The 21,951-nt window shown below is 41.3% G+C and overlaps 1 protein-coding gene across 3 annotated transcripts in view; it reads left to right on the top strand.

Moving 5' to 3' along the window:
* Nrip1 (nuclear receptor interacting protein 1) overlaps positions 1 to 21,951 on the top strand; it is a 62,667-nt gene that overhangs the window by 14,321 nt on the left and 26,395 nt on the right. For 2 of the 3 annotated variants that reach the window (XM_032900518.1, XM_032900517.1), the window contains exon 2: positions 5,906 to 6,024. The exons of the other annotated variant lie outside the window; for it this stretch is intronic. The gene's annotated coding sequence lies outside the window, so the exon portion shown is untranslated. The remainder of the gene's footprint in view (positions 1 to 5,905; positions 6,025 to 21,951) is intronic. 3 annotated transcript variants of the gene reach the window in all.

A 21,951-nucleotide genomic window follows, 5' to 3' on the forward strand; every position in this document is an offset into this window, starting at 1 on the left:
ATTGCAATTTTTCTTTAAATAATGAAATGAAAAAAGCGAGACTTCTTTTTATATGAGATCCTTTTAAGACAGTTTGATTTTCTAAATGTTGTAGTGTGTGTTCTCTTAAGTCTTTGCACCAGCTAGACCTGTCATTGAAATACCACATAGTTGACACACTGGCGATAGTGAGTTTGATGATTTCATATAAATTGTCCAGACATCAGTCATTGCAGCTGTCTTTTTTAGAAGATGGTGGTCTCACCAGTGTCCCCTGCTCATTTCACAGTGCTGTCCCTTCTCTGGCCAGGAGTTACCTGCTTTCCCGCCACAGTCTCGCTCTTCTGGCTGCCCCCTCCACATGGAATCCGGCTGTACTACATGGAGCTTCCTTAAACTCTGAGCCTTGGTCCGCAGTCTTGGCTTCCCTTTGTTTGTGTTTGGTTTCTTGTTACTACCTCCCCCTTATCAGTCCATCACTGGGATTGTTTGCTTTGCTCACCATCTTGGCTACAAGGATTGATACCAATCTCATTTGCATGCAAGTTTTGGACGTGATTTGGTTTCTCTTCCTTAAATAGCTATGTGTGAAACTGTTGGGACATTGCGAATGTATACATGCATGTAACTGTATGAAACTTTCCAGCTCTTTCCCAAAGTGGCCAGGCCCCTTATGTTCTCATCTGGGGTGGAGGAGTCTGATGGTCACTTTTTTTTTTTGTTAACTTGACCCTAGCTATGTCAAAGCTTCTTGGAAGAGGGAAATTCAGTTGAAAAATGTCTCTACCAGTTAGGCCTATAGGCAAGCTGGGGTGTGGGATGGGGTGGGGTGTGGGGTGGGTGGGGGAGGAAGTGAGGGAATGGGAGGAGTGAGGGGGTTGGATTTTCTTTTTTAATGATTGGTATGGGAGGGCCTAGCCCACTGTGGGTGGTGCCACTTCTGAGTAGGTGGCCCCAGGTTGGAAAGCAACCTGAGAAGGTCAGGAAGAGCAAGCCAGTAAGCAGCACTCCTCCATTGCTTCTGTTTTTCAGTTGCTGCTTGAGTTGCTGGCCTGACTTCTCATTTATGGACTCTTAAGTGGTAAAATGAAGTAAAGCTCTTCCTCCCCAATGTGATCTTTCGTTGGTGTTTAATCACAGCAACGGAAAGTCAATCAGTCCAACCAGGTTCACCCACCATCATTTCTAACTTACGATGTTTTTCAAATGAAAAATGATAGGTACTGTAGCATTGGTAGTGTGGTCTCTGGCACTTCATCAACAGTTATGATGAAATTATAATGGTCACCATATTGTGTGCTGACTGACCCTTCTTCTTTGAAGTACTTTTTAATCTTCATCCTTCTTGAGTCCTAAGGAATTTAATATGTGCCGGATGAAATTCTTTTATCACTTATGAGTCACAGACATTTTTTCCCACTCTGGTGTTGGCTTTTTAGATAACTGACATCTCTTGGAGACTTTAATGAAGGTCAATTATTCAGTTTTTGTGGATTGTGCCTCTACTGCTTTACACAGGGACTTCCTCTAACCTCCATTCTCCTGTTTCTTCTACAAGTGTTGTTCTTTTTGTTGCTTCCAGCAGTGGCCCAGATAATTAGTTTAACAGGCAGTAAACTAAAGGATGATACTTATTCAGTCACACGTTCTTCGAATTTTATGACGATTTATCAACAAGATTGTCTATTCTATGGCATCTTTGTTTAAAATAAACTGACACTGGGTCTGAAAGTTCCTTCTGGTGTCCCCTTTCCCCTTCTATGGTGTAGATCTTGCTTTACAGAGCACTACACATGGCATTTGTTTTGGTTACTATCTCCTTCTTATCCCATCATCGCTGGATGTTTGCTTTGGTTTCAATCTTGCCTAAGAGGATTGATACCAACCCCATTTGCATACAATCTTTTGACTCACTTTGGTTTCTCCTCTTTAAACAGCCTCGTGTGAAATTGTCATGATGTTGTGAATGTATGCATCCATGTAACTGTCTGAGACGGGCCAGCTCCTTCTCAGAGTGGCCAGGCCTCATATGTTCTTATCAGGAACATAGGAATGCATGGGCTCTCATGATAGCTTTAGAGAAGGTTTGGGCAGTAGGTGGTTTTAAGTCTTTTAAACTTAACCATTTAAAAAAAGATTTCTTTAATGTGTACTTGTGCATGCTTGGGTGGGTATGTGCACAGGTGCCTGCAGAAGGCAGAAAAGGGCGTTGGATCCCCTAGAGCCATGATTCTCAACCTCCCTCATGCTGAGACCCTTTAATACAGTTCTTCATGTTGTGCTGACCCACAACCAGAAGATTATTTTCGTTGCTACTTCATGACTGTAATTTCATTAATGTTATGAATCATGATGTAAATATCTGTGGTTTCCAGTGGCCTTTGGTGACCCCTGTGAAAGGGTTCTTTTGTTCTGTGTCTTGTCATCTATCATAAACTTTTGTAAGCTTTTTTATTAATCTTAAAGAGATATGTGGAAGATGTCATTCAAGATTACACTGCCTGTGGACAAAGAGGATATTTTTCTCCACTAATTTATATATTTTTGCTCACTTAGGATATTGTTTTAAAAATATTCCTATGTATGGGTGTATGCCAGCATGTAGGCACCTCATGTAAGTGAGTTGACTGCCCGTGGAAAGTTGAGCATCTGATATGAGGTTGGAGATGATTGTAAGCCAAAGAATGGGTACTGGGAATCGAACCAAGATCCTTTGGAAGAGGAGGTGCTCTTGCCCTCTGAGTCGCCTCTTTAGTGTCCCAGTAGAGTTGACTGTAACTTGCTCCAAGCTTTGTGTTTCCATATTTATTGCTTGAGTTTCTCATTGAGTGGATGGTATTTCAGCATTGTAGTCAGCAAAGTCTACAATCTTTAACCATCAGTGTGATGCTAACTGTTTGCACCAGCAAGGTGAAACAAACTGCAATGCACGTTAGTAATGGGATGGAGGGCAAACTGGTATGATGTAAGGAGCTGTAACAAGAGCAGTTGACGATGTCCAGCACAGTGGCAAAGCCAGGGAAGAAGCTTAAAGCCGAGTGTGGACAGGCAGGCATATGCCTGCTAATGAATGGTTTCCTCAGAAGTCTGTGTCCTGTTGTCCTCCTTCAAAACGTATCTGACACACTGAGTCCTTGACTTGTCCGTGAGACTAACTTAAATGCTTCCTTACATAAGAACTTTGTAAATGTTCATGTGTGAAAGTTGTTACTCTCTCTATGCTAATCTTTGTTGTTAAGTTTAAATATCTATATTTTCCCTTGTGTTCATACATAGTTCAAAAGATGGATAAAAACACTGGTGGAGAGTAGCCATCAAATCATCAAGTGAGTAGTTCTAGAATGTAGTAAGTGTCCACATAGACGCAGGCTTGATTTTACCTCCCCCTCTATAAAAGCAGACTTCATCTGCTTCAATGTTTGTTTTGTTTTCCAATATGTATATGATTTGAGAAGCCTGCAGATGAATATTACTATGGAAGGGTGACTATTAATATTTCAGATAATTCCCAATGCTTGGATTTTTTTTTCAACTTAAATGTTACCAGAATTTGGTTTCTTCTTTTTTCTTTCTGTGGTCTTTTTTTTTCCCCCCCGAGTCAGGTCTCACTACACAGACCTGGCTGGCCTTGACCTTACAGAGATCTGCCTGACCCCACCTGATCCCACAGAGCGATTTCTTCTTTAGCTTCCTTTGACTTTGTGACTTGAGGTAGCTTAAATCAGTTTTTTCATCCATCAAGTGGAAGTGATAACGCGTGGCTCACAGTGTCGTGTCGTGCCAGACTCCGATAACTGTCCTTGGGAGTGTGAACAAGAGCTTTGTTGTGAAGACTCCTGTACTTTATCACCGTCAGCAGACACGGACCAACCATTTAATATGCTAGTCTACAGATCCTCCCTTTCTCTAGACAGGGGCAGGTAGCATTCTTCATAGAGCATCACTATTTGGAGACTATACTAAGGAAGATAGAGCATGAACCCTAAAATTCCATCGGTGCTGTGTTCTCAAACAGTCAGATCGTGCTCGTCTTCCGTATTTAAAGACCAAGTAATGGTATTTCTCAAGAAGAGAAGAAATGTAATAACACCGAATAATTAGTAGGATGTCAGTGGTTTGATATTTGTCAACCAAGTCAAGGTTGATTTATTGGGAATAGTTTCCAAGGCTAGGAATTAGAATGTAGAGAATCCCTCAAGGTCTCTGTTGTAGTCTAAGACATAATCGCAAATGTGGTTGTTTTAAAGATCACATGTGAATCCTTCTATACATAGTCAGGAAACGTAATTAACCCTCCCTCCACCCCACTCCTTACTTTACTGAGAACTTCTGTCAGATTTTATTGGCAAGATCTGATTTGACTCCAAAATCTAGAGCTTGGGACCCTCCTCCGAGTCTGCTGTTCCCCTGTAACCTTGCTGTAAAGGGTAAATATGCTTAACCTAATAAAGTGCTCTGCAACTGGAAAGCACGCAGCTTAACGATGACTCCCATTGTCTCTGGTTTACCCAGCCCTCCCTACTTAGCAGGTCAGTGGTGGAGCAGGGTGGCCACAGAACCACCTCTGACTTGGGATACCTCTTAGATGCCTCCCTTTGTACTTGTACCAAGCAGGCCCACTTTTTCCTGGTTGTCATTTTCAGCTTTCATTTGTTAGACATAGACGTTTGTTGAAGAAAATTGCAAAATATTTATCAGCAGAAAGAAAAAAATAATTATGTCTGAATGCAGAAAGGATGCCGTAATTTTGTACGGTTTTAACACAGAAGTATTTGCGGTAAACATAGGGTTGTTTCTATAATTCTTAATATATATCACTCAGTAGAACTCAATTTCCTTCTATAAGACTTCGTATATGATACTGTATCATATATACTATCTCATGGTGTAATAGGTTATTGTTTAGCTACTTTTAGGCCTTTTTATTTCAATCTATATTCTAGAAATAATACACATTATACATTTTTATCTACAATGCTAATTTTTTTATATCCTTCCATGTTCCTTGTTTTCTTCAAAAGTAAATCTTAGGATTGGAATTGCGACATTAAGGGTCATAAACCATGAGTTACAGTTACTGTAGCACCTCTCTGAATCCCACCTTATGTCCTCGTTCTCGCAGGAAACTCCACTGATCTATGGTTTCCCATAGTACATCAGTTTGCATTGTCTACGAGTGCACACAAATGGGATCGCAGTCAGTGTTTTTGTTTTTGTATAGTTTCTTTACAGGATAATTTCTGTGTCCTGTTAATTGTATCAATAATACACTGGTGCTGGGCTCCACTGTACGTAGACAGTAAGAATGTAAGTGTGTGGACTTGCCCATAGTTTATTTACCTCAGCTGGTCCACGTGGTTTATTTTTTTGTTTTTTTGTTTTTTTTTTCTTCAGTTTGAGGGCTGTTACCATCAAAACTGATTCTAGCTTTTCCCTGCTGTCCTTGTATGAATGTAAGATGTCTGATGCTTACTGTGTTGGGAAGGTTAAATTGTTGCTATTCTGAAACTGAAGAAATTTAATATGAGAGAAACTACAGTTGTTTTTCTTTTGTTTGTCTATATCATTAGAGGTACATAGAATTTTGGGGTGAATCATAATGGATGAATTTGACAGAACACTAGGAAATTTGCAGTTCATGTAGGCTAACAGGTACTTTGTTGCAACAACACATTCTTGTCATGGTTTATTTTGGCATAGCATCTTCTCATAATTAAGCAAATGTATTATTTCCATAGCAAGGACCTTTTGCATTCCTTTAATAAACTAATAGTCATAAACAGTTCATATTTACCTGTCAAATGATTCCTTCTGCATTGAATTTGTACAAGGAACGATTCTGAGATAAATGAATTGACTGTCACAAAATAATGTTCCTAAATCTGGTCTGGAATAGTTGCCAAAGTGTCCTTTTCCTGCTCTTAAGGTGTGCAGTAGACTGAGGTGGACGGGAGAATCTGAAGACTCCGGTGACATCAGAGCCACTTTTCAACGACCTTCTCAACTTCCTTTCCCACATAGCAGAGGCTCAGGGCGAGACAGACGGTGAGAATCCTTTCCCTCCTTTCTCTGGCTTCATCCTCGTGGCTTTAATCTGTTTTAGACAGTTCTTTCTTGGTTGTAAATTACCAGATATCTATTTTGCGCTTTATCTATCGGAATTATCTCATTAGGCAGGGTGGTTAAGACAACACGTAAGGTCCCATCTAAAGACTTTACAGTAAAGAATCAAATCAATGTAAGCAAACGGTGAAAGAGAGTAAATGCCAGAAGAAAAGCCAAAAATCAAAATTTTCCTAAATACAAAGAATTGGGAGGATTCCTTCCATAGAGGGGCTGGGAAATGGAAGCTGTGTGAGTGTGGATAATATCTGTTTTTACCCAAACTCATAGAGGTTGCAAAGCTGATATCTGCAGTAGAAATCCGAATCATGTTCAAAGTTAGTTACTTTTTGGAGGGGAAAGGAGAAACGTTTAGGTATTGTGGGTAGGGCATCATATTTTGGAGTTGTATAAAATGGTTACCTCCTACAAGGCATTTTTGAGAAATGATTACATATTTGGTTTGAGTTTAAAAAAAATCAGAAGAGATGGGTGAATAGTAAGTCCTGGTTGAGTCGACACGACCGTGTCTAGTCTAACTGCAGCCTCAGACCTTACGACTTATTCCTGGGCTGTGGCAGGCTGTCCCAGCAGGGAAAAGCCGAATGCTCCCGTGTTATGCTTCCTCGGGATGAGTTTGCTCCCAGCCAGAGATCCGGAAACTCTGGTCAGAAAAAGCAGCGTCCTTAATGTTTATATTTTCTTCTCATCTCACCAAGAAAACCGTCAAAGCGTTGTTTTCCAAAGTGCCCAAGAGCAGCAGTAGACGGTCACTGGCCACTTTCCTGTTTGTCTCCGTCTCTTCCTGTAAGTTAGAACTCACCTCAGCTCTGCTTCCATTTTCTCCCAAGTTCTTTAACCCACATGTGTCCGCATGTTCGCACGGTGAAATCTGTCTACATGGTGAAACCTGCAACTCAACTTTTGCGTTTGTAACGTGAGGACAGAAGGTGTCATGGGTGTGTTGACTGCCAACACCCATGTTTTACTGAGTCACAAGAAGTTGCAGTCGCTTCAGGGTTGAACAGGTGATGCCGATGGTGAGCAGATAAAAGCACAGCCCAGGCGAAGTTCTTAGAAAAGCAGCACATTTAGCTGCTGTGGTGGCTGCAATTCCCTCACCAGAGGCTAAGTCAGGACAGCGCTGGGTTCCAGCAGGCTGGGCCACCTGGTCCAGGCAGCCTCGCTCTAGAAAAGAAGTAGGGGGAGGGGGACTATCAGTGTAGATTTCCCTGCTAAGGAAACTAAGAGTAGTTAGAACGGTGGATGGCTTTGGAAATGCAGAAATTAATCATTGAGGATAATTTATTTATATATTTATTTTAGACCTTTTACAATACACTTCACATGATTCGAGATTTTTAAGGTGAATTTACCTGGCTGTTATTTTGTAAAATGTATTTGTCATCATGGGAGCTGTAGCTTCAGCATTCAACCCTAACACTGTATAACACTGTGTTATGCCTGTGTGCACAGGCATGTGATAGCCGCACACAGGAGGTGGGGGCAGAAGAGTGAGTACAAAATCACCCTTGTTTGCATAGTAAGTTCCAAGGCAGCCTGAAATACCTGAGACCTGGTGTATGTATCTATATGTGTATGTGTAATGTGTGTGTATGCATATGTGTAATATATGTGTATGTGCAAGTGTAATGTATGTATATGTATAGTGTATGTGTTTATGCAAGTGTAATATATGTGTATGTGGGATGTATGTGTATGTTAATATATATATGTGTGTATGTATAATGTACATGTATGTGTATGTGCAATGTATGTATGTGTGTATATTCATTCTCGAACACTCGTTCATCAGAGCCATGGTCAAGAAAGCTTGGGTATGGCAGGGTCATGATTTGTAATGTCTGTTGCAGGCTTCCCATCAGTCAGTGGACCGTATTTTATCCTCATCAAGATGTGCTAGACAGTGTTTGACAAGTTATTTTTAATAATGGTTTCTTTATCACAGTTTGTCACAAAACCACACTAAAGAAACCATCCTTAAACTTAAAGAATGGTAATATATTTTTTGAATGAAGAAGAGGATTGAAGAAACAAATAGATTATTGAATATTGAAAGCCATATAAAACATGGAACACATATGAAACATTTAATGTCTTATACCAGTTTTTCCATGTGTTCAGTTTTCTTCAAGAAAAGGAATAATTCTATATACTAACAAAAGAGATTTACCCTTAAGGTGAATTGTACAGGACCCCAGCCCTGCTCACTTTCTTTGTGCAATATTCATTAGTTTATTTTTATGAAAAATTATTAAATAAAATTAATGATTGACTCTGAGTCATTTTAGCTTAAATATGTGACCATAATAATTTTTCCACAGAAGGAAATGCTTTCTGTGATATCACTAGGCAAGAGTGCATATTAATGCATATTTTCTAGTCTGATTGAATTGTGGAAACTTTCAGCAGGAGTTGCGTATTCACCTTTTATGTCAGAGTAAGAGATTTCTGTAAAAACATGAAAATGGTCAGAGATTTGGTTGGTTCTGAGAGATTGGATGGATATCAGGTTGGTAAGGGCAGTGGAAAAGAAAATACATGGAATTGTTTTCCTAAAATGCTCTAGTTTAGAAATGGGCACCTCTGGGATGGGTGGTTCCTCAGCGCGTGAGGAGGTGGTCTTCCAAATACATTAGATAAATATAAAGATTAAAAAAAAACCTTACTGAAAGAATAGTACTCTTCAGATCCAGAGGCCCCAGTGCGTGCCGATATCATCATGTATAATACAGAATTTCCTAGGTACAGCACACCATATTTTATGTACATGCCTGTGACGAAGGTTAATCTAAAGTTAGCTGTAATAGAAGGTTAGCAGTAATAACTAATGATGAGACACTATAGAAATAAAGTGTAATAAGCCATTGGAGGTGTTGTCTTTATCTTGATGCATCTTGCACTGTGTTAACTGTTCTGGGCCAAGATGACTTCAACCAGAAAGCAAAGCCTTGGCCACGTGGAGCTGGTGCAGGGCCTTCTGCTTAGTATATAACAGTTTGTGCGAGCATTTAAACTTCCACACAGTGGGTGTTTTGTGCAAGCATTTAAACTTCCACACAGTGGGCATAGGAATGTGCTGCGGGCAAAACCCAGATCAGTCCATTTAATTGGAATTAATTGCCATAAGTCACGTTGGCTGCCACCAACCAGTTTGGCTGCCCCCTTGGAGCTTCTCTGGCTATGGACAACCCTGGTAAGGAGATCTAGATCCTTGGCTCACATGAAGTGTTGTTAATTTCCAACATCGCTTCCATCTACTTATAATTCCCTTCCTCGCAGCCAGCCATCTTATTTCAGAGGCTAAGCCTGCAGCCCTTACAGAGGTCCCTGTCCCAATGTCTTGGCCACCACGTTTCCCCAAAACTCCAATTTACTTGTGTTGTTTTTCTTGTCATTTTATGCTTGGGTGATTCTCACAGCTTAACGATCATAGGAAACTAACAAGCCTTTCTTAATTAATCCTGAGTTATCATTGCAGAGGGAAAAGCATAATTAACATTTCTTCTAAATTTGATATCTGTAAAGAATGGCCTTCCCTTGGCTCTTCTGAAGAATTAATATGACTCACGTCATTTGGGAGGGAAATCCCTACTGTACTAAACTTCCGGATGTGCTTGGAATTTTTGCTGTTCTGTTATAGGTTCAAATGACGTAAGTAAGACAATGAAAAACTCTGCTGAACCAGTGCATTCTTGATCAGATCGTGGTTCTTTTCTTTTGGGTGGCCAACTTGATCTTGACTATCTGCACTTTGGCTACCCTAACTCGGCGTGTTTCTGACAGGAGAGCCTCGCTGTCTGGAATCAGACATGAGTCTCATTTTCTAATCCCGTTGGTCCCTTTGTAGTTTAACACAGAAAGCTGGCTCATGGGGTGGCCTGAGTAGCACGGTGAGAAGTCTCATTCCGTGTCTTGCCATTGACCCTACCCCTCCTTGCTGTCCCTAGATGCTTCCCAAGCTGGTGTTTTCCATGTGTGCGTGGTGAAGGGTCTGCTTTCTCTTCTGTTTGCAGTCCAATTAGCGCTGTTAGCATCCACTCACTGTGGTTCTTCAAAGGCTCTGTCATGTCAGGATGGAAATTAAGCCACAGGCATATGGATCCTGTGGACCAATCTTTCACGGGACTCAAGGATACCTTATGAGTGCCACACCCTGAGAAAGTTCCTAATTCCTGGCAAATCCCGTGTTTTGAAGAGGTAACTGTTTCTAGAAGGTTTTGTGTTGTATGCATGCTTCTCTTCCTTGTTCTCATGGTCCTTCCTCGCCCTAAAGTATCCCAGTTGGCAAGGTACTTGATTGCCCCTTAAGCCAGTTTACAGGCCATGTCTGTAGCCAGGTTGCTTTTGGTTCCCCACTCTTTTTTCTCAGTGCTTTCTTATTTTCTTCATGGCTTTGTTTAACTATGATCTCAGTGTGTTGTTGACCGAAAAGCTTGTAAAGCTGTTTTAGGTGGGTTTGTCATTGACCATCCTTGTAGCCTCAGTTCTCACCAGACAGCAGCTCCTTTATCAGCATCTGTGGACATTACTAATGTGGTAAGTTTGAAAAGATGCTGACTGCAGAGATGGGAAATGTTTTAAGTCCTCCTTCGTCTTCGACTCCTCTACAATTAACACCCTTTCGTTTCTTCAACTGGATCTTGGGGAAATTTTGACACAGGGGATATCTTTCTCCCCCTTTCTTCTTTTCTTACTTTGCTTTATCTTCCATGGTTTGAGAGATTGAACCTATCTAAGGATTTGTGCTCTGGAGGCGAGCACTCTCCCACTGAGCCACACCCCTAGTTAAGAGCGTTCTTTATCTGCACAGACAGCCTGGAGATACTTGGCCTTTGTTTGATGAGAGTCAAGATGTTGCTTCTCGACTTTTGCCCTAGTGTGTCCTCCTTGGTTCCCAAACTTCTCAGGACCACTTCATATCCCTAATCTGTTGAAGATCCAGGTGAGTTTTCATCTAGGTCAGTCATAACACCTGTTAATTTGCCATATGAGAAATTCAAACTGAGAACATTTTGAAATGAAAAAACATTTAAAGGTCCATTTCAAAAGCCATTAAAACAATAGCATGTAGCTTCCGTATGGCACCATGTAGACATGTTAGAAGATACCCCAAAGCTCATATATTTTGTATCATGAAAGTAGTCCTGATCTCTTGTGCATCCTGAATAAAAACCCTTGAGCATCACTGACTCATATTCTGAGACTGCTGTTATTAGAATTCTCATTGCCAGCAGAATGTTCTATACATTCCTCCTAATGTAACCTAACTTGTGTTTGTACATTTGTACGTTTTCGTCTTAACTTCTACAGAGTTCATCATGTTACCCACTCTTCTATTAATGTCTAGACATAGAATGTACTGGAACCGATTACCAGTGTCAGCTTGGCAGTCATAAGACAGAGAGATGCTTACTCAAGAAGTCATTTTATTTGTGGATACTCATAAGGTCATTCCTACTCAGGCACTGTCAGTAACCCTGGCTTTCAAGAGCTGTCCCTTTTTATGACTTGTGACGCCCTTCTCCTGTGGAAATCTCACTGTTGGGGTTGTGGAAGCTTGCTCATTAATGGAGTCTTAAGATGAAGTCCATAGTTTTCTTTGGGGACAATGGTAAGCTTCCCTTCAAGTGTTTCATTCTCTTCTCCTCTGTGCACCCTTCCCTTCCTCTTGCCTCAGCCTGACCCCTGATACTGGCTTGCCTTTTGTGCTCTGGCAGATACTTCTTTGGCCCTAGTGACTCTTGCTCCCTGCACCCCACTGCTCTACCTTGGCTGACACTCTGTTAAATTCCTTCTGAGGTCTTAGCAGGACAGTCAGTCTCTGGAGTATTTAACGACTCTTCAATTCCCTGAGTACTGGGTCTTCCTGAGAGTTCTGAGAATGCAGCGTGTACCTTGTGGCTAGATGGTAATCCCAAAATGGCTACTTACCAGGCTCTTGATTTATTAACAGCTCATAGTCCCTTATTGTATGGTGATGTCATGATGGGAGCTGGAATTTGGGACTTCATGTGATTACCAGTGATAATCTAGAAGCATAGCAAGAAACCCACAGAACACTAGGAGTCCTTTAATCTTTTAATTATTTTTTGTTGTTGTTCTAAGCATAGTAGGCCCTCAGTTAGTGTTTGTCAAGTATTTTTCCCCTTTATTAGTGTTTTAACTCCAGCAACCATATAATAATTTAGGCCAGACCACTACTTTAGTTTCTGGCTCCTAGCCAAAAGCCTTTGAGGTGGATGCAGTGGCCCAACCCTGTAATCCTGATACTTCAGACAGAGGCTAAGGTGGTAGAATCGTGAGTTCAAGGCCATCTGAGACCATGTAGGATGCAAGACCCTTTCTCAGATAAACAAAACAAAAGAGAAAAACAGAAATATGGCTTCATATTGTTTAAAACTGCTACACACTGCTTTCATAATAACAAAGCGTTTACCTCGGATGAGAATATATTTGAGTTACGTATAGTTCAGATTTTAAATTTTGATGTCTACTGGTATTTTTGTTTTCCTTGAAATTTTGTACAGATCACATCAACACAGTATTTTATACATCTATGCTAGAAATCTGGTAATTCTATTCTTTTCATCTTTTGCTGTTAATTAACATCTATTTTGTAGCACTCTTTACATTACACAAATCACTTCCTAAATTTTCAGTCCTGATTGTAGTCTTTCTCTGAGCTGTGTGGAACTTGGCTGCCCACGCTTTCATTTCACTCTTGACTTCTTCTTTGCACCAACTGGTCTACCACATCTTTTCTCTAAGCCATCAACAACCCCACAGTTTCTTTTGTTTGTTTTGTTTTTTAAAACACTCCTTTAATCATATCATTTCCTATAAGCCATCCATTCCCAGCAGATAAAGGCCTAAGCTCCTTGGCATGGCCTTGACTCAAAAGTCCTTGGACCTATGAGCATTGTTAGCTTAATCTCCAGTCACAATAAATAATTACCCCTTCCTGTGTCACACCAGTTCTGCTGTGCCTTCAAATCCATTGCCATGGCCTAGAATGTTGCCATTCTCTTGTGGTGGGCTCTGCCCCATCCTTAGCCACCATTTCCCACCATCTGTACACTCAGAGAACCAGAACCTAGGTTATCCCTACTCCATGTGTGTAGGGCACTTGTTACAGATGCTTGCAGCATGGCCCTTAACAGCATATACTTCCTGCCTCTCTGCACAGAGACAAGAGAAAAGATGTGTCGTGCACAGTGATGTTATAAACTTGTTAGGCAGTTTTGTTTTTTGTTTTTTGTTTTTTTTTCTAGAGTGGGTTTCTCCTGGAATTAGCTCTGTAGACCAGGCTGCCTTGACCTCACAGAGATCCCCCTGCCTCTGCCTCCTAAGTTCTGGAATCAGAGGAATGCACTGCGTTGGGAAAGACCAAACATCCACCTCTCTTTAGTCTGTTTTCTGTTGCTCTAACAATGTACCCCAGGTTAAGTATTGGAAGGGGAATGAGTGAGTTTCTTGGGGTTCCAGGTACTGAGCAGCTGGAGAGCCCTGTACTGACATTTGCTTGGTGTCTGGTGAAGGCTTCATGGTACATCCTAAGAATGTTTGGGTAGCAGGGGGCATCGCATAGTTCGAGCACTCAGAGCTCGGCCATTCTAAGTGCTAATTTCTTCCTTTATAGGGGCCACACCTTTATGATGTCATTTCTTCCTATTAGTACCATTAGTGGATGAAATTGAGGATGCAGTTCCAACACATGAAGCTGGGGGTGTCACACTCAAGCAAGCCTCAGCTGCCACACTCTTCCCCTTTTGTCTGTGCATGGAGATACTGAGAACAGTGGAGAAGGGCAAGTTTGCCTCCCAACACACAGCACGAAGCTAACTTTATGATTCCTCTCAGGCCCGCTTTCTCTAGGCTGAAGGTCCTTCCCAGTGCAACTTTCTCTAGTCACAGCGTACCATTTGGTAGGCATTTTAGCAAGGCATATGCAATTGCACAAAGTCTGCAATTTAACCAGCCCAAAGCTTATTTTTCAAACACTGAAACTCCTAGATTCGTGTCGATGGGGTGATTTTCACAGTCTTCCCCTGTCACTGCTGCAAATCTAAAAAAGGTAGTTGTAGTTTTCAGGTTTATCTCCATGACTCTAAAGTAGAGTGAAGGAAAGAAAAACCCAGCTCAAATCCGTTGTAAAGAAAATGTAGGAGTGTTTGCTTTTGAGGACTAATGGTGTCTCCCCCCACCCCATCTTTTTGTGATTTCTGGCTTACATAATTTGTTATGAAAGAGTGCTTCTAGGTGAGCCATCTCTCCAGAATGCCTGTACTGCGTTCTGTTCTGCTCTGGAAGGGTTAAGAAGAGACAGCATCCTGTCAAAGACCTTGTTTTTAATTTTGCTTCTCTTACTGGCGCTGATCCTGCTAAGAGCAGCCCAGATTAGTTCGGGAAACCTTTGAAGAGATTTAAGATGTCCTTCAGCCAGTTTGAAGGTTTTTGTCTTGCAAATCCAGTACAAGGGCGCCTGCAGGCATCTCGACCCTTGCTGAGCCGCTGATGCAGCTCAAGGTCACGCTAACCCGCCCTGTGACATTCAACAACAACAGAAAAAAATTATGCGGTGGAACTGCTTCAGCTTTCAGCCAACCAACAACTTCCTCAGTGAGGGAACTGGGGAAGAAGTCTGTCTCTCTCTCTCTCTCTCTCTCTCTCTCTCTCTCTCTCTCTCTCTCTCCCCCCCACTTTTCTTTTTTGGGAGGCTTTGTGAATTTTTGCTGTAGAAATAATCCCGGATTTCTGGTGTGCGTGATGACAAGGTCATTTCTTAATTAGAACACATGTAAAGAACAAAGCTAAATGGCTTCAAAACAGCTTTGTAGTTGATGGAGAGGATTTAAATTATTTAAAGAGATAGTCACCCATGTATGATGGAAACTGAATTCTAAAGGCATTAACTCCTTCCTCCCCGTCTATTTGCTGTTTCTTTTTCATTCTTCCTGTCTGACATTACAGGGTTGCATTCTAAAATAAAATTTGTATGAATGTCTAGTTTGTTTCTTGAGACAAAACATAATTTAAAAAATGTAATCTTGAGATAAACTTTTAATGGAGTTTTCTCTCTATGACATGGGTCCTGGACATTTTATCAAATGGCTTGAAGAACTAGGGATGACCCTCTTGTAGCCGTGGTTTATTTATACTCTACAGGAGGGAGACAGTGAAGGCCTGATCATCTTTCTCTCCTACACACACCCATGTCTGATGGAGATGCCTCACTGAACGTGTTAGCCTCTGTTTCTTTAAAATCACCAGCTGATAGCATTCAGGTTTTTCAAGTTGCCAAGAATTACTTTGGATTTAAAGTGGACTATAACAAAACTTGGCTTCTCAGGGAAGTTGACATGTTAAAGCTAATGACACCATGCCCATGAACACTTGGAAGCCATGTTGGACTTGCTTTCCACTGAGCATTGGTGCTAAGTAGCCAGTACCTCAGCGGGGTAGACTTCAGGATCAGTGTCTTCTTCTTGGACTTCATGCATGTCACTGGTGTAGTATTGTGGCCCAATAATGGATGAGAATAATTTTATGGTTGTTATCTTTATAGGTGTTAGATATAAAACCATTAAAATGGTTATTTCTTTATGGAAAAGAATATCACATTTAGGCAGAGAAATTTGATTTCACTTTTATGATATTGGCAGAAGAATTTCCTCAGAATCCAGACCCTATTGCTTTTCTGCAAATTGGAGCGAGTGGGAATGTGGCCAACTAGCTTGTAAGATGTATAGTACTTTCAGTGTGAGTGTTTTCACAGACAGTTTGGACTCTGTGGGCTACACTGAACGTTTTTTTAAGTTTGAGTGGATAATGTGGTAGATTGTATAAGAACAATCTAGAGTTTGCTAGGCCTGTTATCGTGAGGGATTTTCTTCCTATTGAGAAACATTTGTTTGAGTCCAGGAAAAGAAAAAGGATCCTCGCATCGAGACACACATTTTTAGGTGTAGATATCTAAAAGGATTGCCGGTTTGCCAAAAGGCTATTAAGGGAATCTATATGCAAGGGCATGGTGCGAGGCGGTGAGCTTTGCCCTTGCCTGGAGTCTGGTATGCCCTAAATGTCATGTGTGACCCACGCTCACCTGCTACTCGTTCTAATTCACTGTCCTAATTCATCGATTTGTTATCGCTAATTGTTCTTCATTTGCTTGTGTGTAGTTTCCAGTACCTAAAGGGTTGAAAGGTTGCTGTAATTGGCACCCGGCAGCTGCTCTTTCTTTTGACAGGGGATAATTTTGCAGCCTATGCTTTGTGTGACAGCTGCCTAATTGGGCATTCTCCCCTTGTAGCAAGCCTGCCTCCTCTAGCCTCCCTGCTGACAAATGGTGGTGGATTATAGATGAGGACAAGCTGACCCATTCGACCTTGCTGAGACAGCGGGGAGGGGCCTCCTGCTACTCCAGGGAAGCTTTAGGTCATTTAGAGGACAAGGTCATGAGCCAGGTGGAGAAATGACATGATATCACATGACAGTAGCCTGATGACATGGTCAGCATGTCAAGGACAAAGGTATCAGTATTGATTAAGAATTCCTGTAATACTTCAGTGCATTCCCTATTTCTTAATTATTGCTACTGAGCTTTTTTTTTTTTTTTTTTTGGAAAAGGGAAGAGTGCGGGGTGCAAAGGAAGGGCGCAGAATGAGATAAGCAGTGTTTTAACTGTGCCGGAGCGTTTGTTTACATGAAAACAGACAGGGCTGAGGAAGCTTTCTAATGAAGTTTGTTCAGTTAGATGGAGAGTCCTATTCTGTTCTTAATTATAGTTTAGGTTGCAGCCCTTTGACTAGCAGGACTTCTCCAGGTATTCAAACATTAAGGCAGGCAAATTAAAATGAGGTAATGTGTGTTCTTATAAAAGTGTTTCCCTTTTGTCTCCACGCTCTCCGAAGACTGGCATGGCTTTTGCGTGTTGAAGAAAAAAAACAATGCAAGGCAACTGTAAATGACTAATTAAAGAGAACCTGGAAACTCTAGATTTAAGAGATCAAACACGGGACTGCGCCTCCAGACTCTAAAGTGTTACAGATACTCTTTAAACCACTTCTGAGACCTGAACATAGTTTTAAATGACGCGGAATTATACTTAGTGTAATAGCTTCAAGATAAATGGAAATATTTTCATTGTTATTAGTAAGGCACGTGCTCTTTTTGATAGTAGGTTCGAGCTATTCCATTTTAAGTGTAAAATCAGAAGAATCCACGCTGAATGCGTTATCCCTATCATAACACGCGAAAGTTCTATCCGAGAGTCATATACTGGATAGCACGATTTGTAGGAATGTCTCCTTTTTGAAAACAGTGGGCATTTTTAGCACAGAACAGATCATGATTCTCAGTAGTGGAAAAAACAATAGTTGTGTGTGCTGTTAGGGAGAAGCCCTCAGTGGAACAGTGGGAGATTTTATCCCCGAGATTAAAAATTGAAGAAGAATAAAATGTGGCATGTGGCTTGCATGTGTGCGATATTGTGTGTGTGTGTGTGTGTGTGTGTGTGTGTGTGCGTGTGTGTGTGTGTGTGTGTGTGTGTGTGTGTGTGTGTGTGTGTGTGTGTGTGTGTGTGTGTGTGTGTGATGATGGTCTGCCTACACTGGGCATGTGTTGAGCTGTTCTCAAGCCCTGACTCAGGCTTGGTGGAGGTTTAATCCTGTGCCCTTGTGCATGTACATTTGATTAGTAGTGGTGGTTATCTCAGCAGAAGACATACCGCCCTCCTCCTTGTATTGGTCGGGACCCAGGCACCGGGGAGTCAAGTCAAAGGAGAAAGAAAAGAGGTTTTGCATTAGTATGCTATGAAAGCCTTGCTGTCTGCAGAACAAATTGATTGCTCCGGTGTACCTGTGCTTGGCGCCACTGCTGTGAGAGAAAGGTAGGGCTGTGATCTGTTTGATTGTATGACATATCGTGACACTCCAGGAATATTTAACATGCGCTCTTTCTGTGGCACGTGCTGTATGTCTATGGGAAGAAAAAAAAACAGAAATGAATGAAGGTGTATAGGAGGAGTAGGTACAGCTTGGTTCACTTCAGCCATGAGTTCATTCGAGTAAGATAATTTTGCTAAAAGGCAGCCACTGGGAACGTAACGTGATTGATATTGAGACCCTGGAAAATCTTGAGGCACTAATGTGTTTCCTTGCTCGAAATGTGTCAGGCAAAGATGAGATTCATGCTAACTCCAGGAGATTTTAACTGTGGAGTGGGAGGGGCTGTGGGAACTGTTATGCACATAATTAGTTTAGGAAATTATTTTTAATACATCCTATTCTTAAAGGTCCAGTGGAGCACAGAGGATAAGTAAGAGATTCCTTTTCAGGTTAGAAAGTAGTGAAGCAGCTGCTATGTTGTCTTAAACTATCTTAAGAAACGTGTTATTTAGTTTGTTCTTTTCATGGTTCTTCTGCAAACATACTCTTAGGGTTCTGTGCTAGAAAAAGACATTACGTGATTTTTTTTTCTCATATCTTTTTGCAAAAAACAATCTATGCCTTATTTTCTGATAGGGACTTGTAGTGGGCTGTTCGGGATTGGGATATATGAACTGAATGGACGTTGTATAAGTTTTTTAAGTGTGAGTCACGTAAGCGCAGTCAGGGTTGGACCTCTCATCTATCTGAGGCACTCCTGAACATGGTCACTGCATGTTTGGCTGTGCGTACGTCTGTCCTATGAGGGGAGAGCCATAGTCCCTCTTGTCTTAGCCTCTTACCTCATGTGAACTCCTGGTGCTCCTTGCCTCCTGTGACCACGTCTCAGTCTACTGAACACAGTCTGAGTGCTAGGTCCGCAACTGTTAATGTGTGATGAATTAAAGACTGTTCATTGTTTACTTTTGTGTTGTTGGGATGAATGCATAGCTTTGCTGTAGGCTCCGCGCTACTTTTTCGTGAATGAACGCAGGATTGTTCTGTGTAAGCAGTGATCTAGGTTTGCCCCTGTGTTGTTTAGAGGACAATGGGTGCCTGGGGGAGCATTCCGCACACTGGCAAACTCAACGCAAAAACACAAACTCTGACATGAAATATTAACGGGAGTCGGCCACTTCAGGTCATAATGCCTGGCGAGGATATGATTTAGCATTAACTTTTGTATTAGGTGGCGAAATTAGCATTACTAAGTATATTTTAAATAGGATATGGCCATCAAGGTCTCAGTGCTGTATTTTAGTGCAACTAGTTTGTGGGCTACATACTTTGTCAGAGAAGACAAAGGAAAAATAAGCACAGAAGAACCAGAATATTTTATTTTCCAGGATAAGAAAAGTTGTTCAAGTCTTTGCTGTTTTTAGTTTTACATTTTCTCGTTATTTTAAAATTTTGATAAAGTGCTGGAATGTTTTCCCGTGTTTTTTTTTAAACCTGTATTTGTGTACTAGGTTTGTTCTTGGACAGTCTCATACAAGTGTGCAACGTGTTCTTGTTCCTCTGCCCCCACCCTCACCCCCACCCAATCCGCCCTCTCCCATCTCCGTTCCACTCTTGTCCACATTGCCCTTCTGTTTCTACTTGCAACTCGGTTTTATACTTTTGTTTTGTTTTGTTTTGTTTTGTATGAAGAGTGGCCGTGTGACAATGGATTTGCATCTGTTCTTGGGAACATGATGGGCTCACCTTGGGGACATGACTGGCAAAGACTGCCCAAGGATAAAGACTGGGGAGCAGGGAGGAGGGTTATCCCAGACAAAGGTTGAATGGGAAATCCCCATGGAAGGCTGCTATATTGTAATCCAGTGACAAAAGTTAGAGGGTGGCATCATACATACCTGGAGAAGGCTGGGTCTAAAAGCCAAGGGTTTCTTAAACACAATTCTCAAGAGAGTTGGTCTTTCCCACTTTAGAGCAAATACTAGGCGCATGCATATATATATATATATATATACATATACGCACACATACAATAGATACACATGCATAACCATGCATATATGTACATATATACCATAATAATTAGCCAAGAAAAATAAGGACAACCAAAGAAGAGTTTGATTTTTGTATTTCCTTGTTTCTTATCAAGGAGCCAAGGCCACGTTTTGTTTTCCGGAATATCCACAATGCATACATGTGATGAGGTTACATAATACCTGCTCAATAAATCAGTTTTGAACAACGGAAGCTAGACTCGCTATGGAACCCCTCCCCACACACATTTCCTCTCTGTTGTCTGCCTCCGTCTTCAGTTAGCACTGTGCCCATGGCTGTGAACTTTTTTTAGCATCTATTGGCTTCTAGAAGTAGCTATTAAAGAAACAGGAGTTCAGTTACTTAGAGCCAACTACGACACCATTTCTTTGGCGTCTCTGTCTTAGTTGTTCAGATATCTGAGCCTCACATAGGTCCCCTTCAGGCGTACACTTAGGAGCCTTTCCACAGCAGCGGCTGCTTTCCCCACTCATCAGCTGAGCTGTTGTGATATTGAGTATTTTTTAAAGCTGTTCTTATTTAAAGCTATAAAATTTTGTAACGACTTCATTTGTGAGCGTGCCTGTCTGTTAAGTAATATCAACTAGCTTAAAAGTTCAGGAAAAGTGTATGCCAACTTTAGTCAGAGAGCCCTGGGTAATTAGGAAGAAAGTAAACATTTAGTTTTGACGATTAATTGAAGCTATAAAGTTAAAATTCTTCGTGAGAACAGCATTATGTGCATGACACCTTTCTAAACCCACCTAAGTCAACTTTTTCTCCTCTTAGGCATTTAACATTATGTGGACATGAACAGTGTACCCTAAGCCCCCTGAAGCCAAGGACCTTAACACAGGAAAATAATGGCAGGAAAATACAATGCTGGAGAGAAGTTTGAGCTTTATAATTTTTGTTTCTTATCATTAGGAACAAGAACCATGGGAACTGGTGTCAGAGGTCATGGAATCACTGGGAAAGCCAGGCTCCATATATGCCATTTTACATAGGCAGCTTAGCACTTAGCGTGGGCCGGACACATACGTCACCTACCTTCTTCAAACTGTCTTTCTGTCATACAGCATCAACTGTGTTGAATTAATTTTACTAAAATATTAACACTATTCAAGTTTTATACTCACAGCCACAGTTAACGTAGTTTATGACCTAACAGACTATAAATAGAAGTAAAATGACACTGTGCACACACACACATGTATATGCATGTCGTGTGTGCATATGTGCATATGTATGTACCATCTACTATTATCGGTAGCCTCCTAAGGATATAAAGCCAGAATTATATCGAGGTCAAGGATGAGAGACAAAATACTGTGTATCACCAAGAAAAGTGAACGTTTTAAAGATGATTTTATAGAGACGTGTAATAAATTTCTGAATAGTATATTCATAAACACACGGCAGTCTCTTGGTAATTAATTTTAGGACACAGTTCTTCAGTGGCGTAGTCATCTCTGAGCTGAGAGGAAGCACTTGCTAGACACCGGAGTCTTCTAAGGCCATTATGTAGTGAGCTGTCAGATCCAAGAAACGTGCTTGCTTACGCTGCTCGTATGGAGAGGTTAGGCTTCAGGCGTGGACTCAGGTCTGCAGAACGCGTCCTAGCAGACAAGGGGGGTCCACAGACGAGGTCGTCCTGTGAGCAGTTGATTAATGTGATTTAGCTATGGGTTAGTTCATCCATCTGGATTGATATCAATGACTTAAATTTTAGTTACAGGGGAGAAATGGGCAAGGAATCAGGGATTCTTTTAGAGAGCTAAGTCAATGGAGGCATTGAGAAACCCGTGGGTGATGGGCATGTGGGTGGGGACTTGGCCTGTCTGCTAACACAGATAAGGTAGCTTACAAGTCATAGGGTTGGCAGTTTGTCTCTAACCCTTTCCACCCCACTCCATTATGGAGAAGAAAT

This window comes from Rattus rattus, chromosome 4 (genome assembly GCF_011064425.1).
Source record: "Rattus rattus isolate New Zealand chromosome 4, Rrattus_CSIRO_v1, whole genome shotgun sequence".
NCBI lineage: Eukaryota > Metazoa > Chordata > Mammalia > Rodentia > Muridae > Rattus > Rattus rattus.